The sequence below is a fragment of the Durio zibethinus genome, unplaced genomic scaffold (assembly GCF_047325235.1).
Source record: "Durio zibethinus cultivar Kanyao isolate XHJ-2024 unplaced genomic scaffold, ASM4732523v1 HiC_scaffold_3, whole genome shotgun sequence".
NCBI lineage: Eukaryota > Viridiplantae > Streptophyta > Magnoliopsida > Malvales > Malvaceae > Durio > Durio zibethinus.
The window spans coordinates 9,381,470-9,386,469 of record NW_028323044.1 but is presented as its reverse complement, the minus strand read 5'-3'; positions in this window follow the sequence as shown (position 1 = coordinate 9,386,469).

Sequence of the window (5,000 nt, the reverse complement as noted above, 5' to 3'; positions counted from 1 at the left end):
ACGCTGGGCACTGGTGCGGGCGCTTGCCTCGACCACCATCGGCACACGCTGGGCCCTGGTGCGGGCGCCTGCCTCGATCACCATCGGCACACGCTGGGCCCTGGTGCGGGCGGTTGCCCCCAGCACCATCGGCACACGTTGGGCCCTGGTGCGGGCGCTTGCCTCGACCACCATCGGCACACGCTGGGCCCTGGTGCGACAGGTTGCCTCGACCACCATCGGCACACGCTGGGCCCTGGTGCGGGCGCTTGCCTCGACCACCATCGGCACACGCTCGGCCCTGGTGCGGTCGGTTGCCTCGAGCACCATCGGCACACGCTGGGCCCTGGTGCGGGCGGTTGCCTCGACCACCATCGGCACACGCTGGGCCCTGGTGCGGGCGCTTGCCTCGACCACCATCGACACACGCTGGGCCCTGGTGCGGCCGGTTGCCTCGAGCACCATCGGCACACGCTGGGCCCTGGTGCGGTCGGTTGCCTCGACCACCATCGGCACACGCTGGGCCCTGGTGCGGGCGCTTGCCTCGACCACCATCGGCACACGCTGGGCCCTGGTGCGGCAGGTTGCCTCGACCACCATCGGCACACGCTGGGCCCTGGTGCGGCAGGTTGCCTCGAGCACCATCGGCACACGCTGGGCCCTGGTGCGGTCGGTTGCCTCGAACACCATCGGCACACGCTGGGCCCTGGTGCGGCAGCTTGCCTCGACCACCATCGGCACACGCTGGGCCCTGGTGCGGCCGGTTGCCTCGAGCACCATCGGCACACGCTCGGCCCTGGTGCGGCAGGTTGCCTCGACCACCATCGGCAGCCTCGACCACCATCGGCACACGCTGGGCCCTGGTGCGGGCGCTTGCCTCGACCACCATCGGCACACGCTCCGCCCTGGTGCGGTCGGTTGCCTCGAGCACCATCGGCACACGCTGGGCCCTGGTGCGGCAGGTTGCCTCGACCACCATCGGCACACGCTGGGCCCTGGTGCGGGCGCTTGCCTCGACCACCATCGGCACACGCTCCGCCCTGGTGCGGTCGGTTGCCTCGAGCACCATCGGCACACGCTGGGCCCTGGTGCGGCAGGTTGCCTCGACCACCATCGGCACACGCTGGGCCCTGGTGCGGGCGCTTGCCTCGACCACCATCGGCACACGCTGGGCCCTGGTGCGGGCGCTTGCCTCGACCACCATCGGCACACGCTGGGCCCTGGTGCGGCAGGTTGCCTCGACCACCATCGGCACACGCTGGGCCCTGGTGCGGGCGCTTGCCTCGAGCACCATCGGCACACGCTGGGCCCTGGTGCGGTCGGTTGCCTCGAGCACCATCGGCACACGCTGGGCCCTGGTGCGGCAGGTTGCCTCGACCATCATCGGCAGCCTCGACCACCATCGGCACACGCTGGGCCCTGGTGCGGGCGGTTGCCTCGACCACCATCGGCACACGCTGGGCCCTGGTGCGGTCGGTTGCCTCGAGCACCATCGGCACACGCTGGGCCCTGGTGCGGCAGGTTGCCTCGAGCACCATCGGCACACGCTGGGCCCTGGTGCGGCAGGTTGCCTCGACCACCATCGGCACACGCTGGGCCCTGGTGCGGGCGGTTGCCTCGACCACCATCGGCACACGCTGGGCCCTGGTGCGGGCGCTTGCCTCGAGCACCATCCGCACACGCTGGGCCCTGGTGCGGCAGGTTGCCTCGAGCACCATCGGCACACGCTGGGCCCTGGTGCGGCAGGTTGCCTCGAGCACCATCGGCACACGCTGGGCCCTGGTGCGGGAGCTTGCCTCGAGCGCCATCGGCACACGCTGGGCCCTGGTGCGGCAGGTTGCCTCGAGCCCCATCGGCACACGCTGGGCCCTGGTGCGGTCGGTTGCCTCGAGCACCATCGGCACACGCTGGGCGCTGGTGCGGGCGCTTGCCTCGACCAGCATCGGCACACGCTGGGCCCTGGTGCGGCAGGTTGCCTCGATCACCATCGGCACACGCTGGGCCCTGGTGCGACAGGTTGCCTCGAGCACCATCGGTACACTATCGGCCCTGGTGCGGGCGGTTGCCTCGACCACCGTCGGCACACGCTGGGCCCTGGTGCGGGCGCTTGCCTCGAGCACCATCGGCACACGCTGGGCCCTGGTGCGGCAGGTTGCCTCGAGCACCATCGGCACACGCTGGGCCCTGGTGCGGGAGCTTGCCTCGAGCGCCATCGGCACACGCTGGGCCCTGGTGCGGCAGGTTGCCTCGAGCACCATCGGCACACGCTGGGCCCTGGTGCGGTCGGTTGCCTCGAGCACCATCGGCACACGCTGGGCCCTGGTGCGGCAGGTTGCCTCGACCACCATCGGCACACGCTGGGCCCTGGTGCGGGCGCTTGCCTCGACCACCATCGGCACACGCTGGGCCCTGGTGCGGGCGCTTGCCTCGACCACCATCGGCACACGCTGGGCCCTGGTGCGGCAGGTTGCCTCGACCACCATCGGCACACGCTGGGCCCTGGTGCGGGCGCTTGCCTCGAGCACCATCGGCACACGCTGGGCCCTGGTGCGGTCGGTTGCCTCGAGCACCATCGGCACACGCTGGGCCCTGGTGCGGCAGGTTGCCTCGACCATCATCGGCAGCCTCGACCACCATCGGCACACGCTGGGCCCTGGTGCGGGCGGTTGCCTCGACCACCATCGGCACACGCTGGGCCCTGGTGCGGTCGGTTGCCTCGAGCACCATCGGCACACGCTGGGCCCTGGTGCGGCAGGTTGCCTCGAGCACCATCGGCACACGCTGGGCCCTGGTGCGGCAGGTTGCCTCGACCACCATCGGCACACGCTGGGCCCTGGTGCGGGCGGTTGCCTCGACCACCATCGGCACACGCTGGGCCCTGGTGCGGGCGCTTGCCTCGAGCACCATCCGCACACGCTGGGCCCTGGTGCGGCAGGTTGCCTCGAGCACCATCGGCACACGCTGGGCCCTGGTGCGGCAGGTTGCCTCGAGCACCATCGGCACACGCTGGGCCCTGGTGCGGGAGCTTGCCTCGAGCGCCATCGGCACACGCTGGGCCCTGGTGCGGCAGGTTGCCTCGAGCACCATCGGCACACGCTGGGCCCTGGTGCGGTCGGTTGCCTCGAGCACCATCGGCACACGCTGGGCGCTGGTGCGGGCGCTTGCCTCGACCAGCATCGGCACACGCTGGGCCCTGGTGCGGCAGGTTGCCTCGATCACCATCGGCACACGCTGGGCCCTGGTGCGACAGGTTGCCTCGAGCACCATCGGCACACTATCGGCCCTGGTGCGGGCGGTTGCCTCGACCACCGTCGGCACACGCTGGGCCCTGGTGCGGGCGCTTGCCTCGAGCACCATCGGCACACGCTGGGCCCTGGTGCGGGCGGTTGCCTCGAGCACCATCGGCACACGCTGGGCCCTGGTGGGTTTAGGCACATCTTCAAATTTCTGCCGTGCCAATGCCATTTTTATGGCTTGTAAATTCATACAATGGTCCCCTAAGCCTTCACGTGAAGTTTCGTTGGAAGATGACTCGTTTTCTATTTTTCATGATTTTTGAAACTTTTTGCGGTTCGGGATTTTTTAAAATTTTTTTATAAGGATTTTTGGCCCCAAATTTTGTAGGCATGATCCTTATATTTTTGTTGGCATGCACAAAAAAATTCAGCTAAAAACTCGAAGTAGAGAAGATTTTGTGACCGTTTGAAAAAAGTGTCCCCATTTCAGACACTTTAACGGCTACTGGTAGCAAACCTGTAAAATCTCAAATGCTCTTTAAGGGGGTGTGAATTCTCAGAGGTTTGATGAGGGATAGGGGGCCAACACAAGGCCAAGTACCAGCACCCATTGCACATCATGTGCGCACACCCCCCCGGCCCCCCTCCCAATCGCCGGAACCCCAATGCCGCCGGTCAGGTTCTCCGGCGGTACTCCGGCGATGCTCCGGCGATGCTGTCCCGAGTGAAAAAAATGCGGCACCAGCACATGCTGGAGCCAAGCATGGGCACCGTGGCTCAAAATCGAACTTCGGCCAAGGCCTCGACCATCAATGGCACATGATGACGCATGGTGATGGCACATGCATCGACCATCATCGGCATAGGCTGCCCTTCGGTACGGGCACTTGCCTCGACCGCCATCGGCACAAGCTGGGCCCTGGTGTGGGTTGTTGCCTCGATCACAATCGGCACATGCTGAGCCTTGGTGCGGGCGGTTGCCTCGAGCACCATCGGCAGACCCTGGGCCCTGGTGCGGCCGGTTGCCCCGATAACCATCGACACACGCTGGGCCCTGGGGCGGGCGCTTGCCCCCAGCACCATCGGCACACGCTGGGCCCTGGTGCGGGCGCTTGCCTCGACCACCATCGGCACACGCTGGGCACTGGTGCGGGCGCTTGCCTCGACCACCATCGGCACACGCTGGGCCCTGGTGCGGGCGCTTGCCCCCAGCACCATCGGCACACGCTGGGCCCTGGTGCGGGCGGTTGCCCCCAGCACCATCGGCACACGCAGGGCCCTGGTGCGGGCGGTTGCCCCGAACACCATCGGCACAAGTCGGCCCTTGGTGCGGGCTCCTGGCTCGACCACCATCGGCACACGCTGGGCCCTGGTGCGGGCGGTTGCCTCGAACACCATCGGCACACGCCGGCCCTTGGTGCGGCCGGTTGCCTCGACCACCATCGGCACACGCTCGGCCTTGGTGAGGGCGCTTGCCTCGACCACCATCGGCACACGCTGGGCCCTGGTGCGGGCGCTTGCCTCGACCACCATCGGCACACGCTCGGCCCTGGTGCGGGCGCTTGCCTCGACCACCATCGGCACACGCTGGGCCCTGGTGCGGGCGGTTGCCTCGACCACCATCGGCACACGCTCGACCTTGGTGAGGGCGCTTGCCTCGACCACCATCGGCACACGTTGGGCCCTGGTGCGGGCGCTTGCCTCGACCACCATCGGCACACGCTCGGCCTTGGTGCGGGCGGTTGCCTCGACCACCATCGGCACACGCTGGGCCCTGGTGCTGGC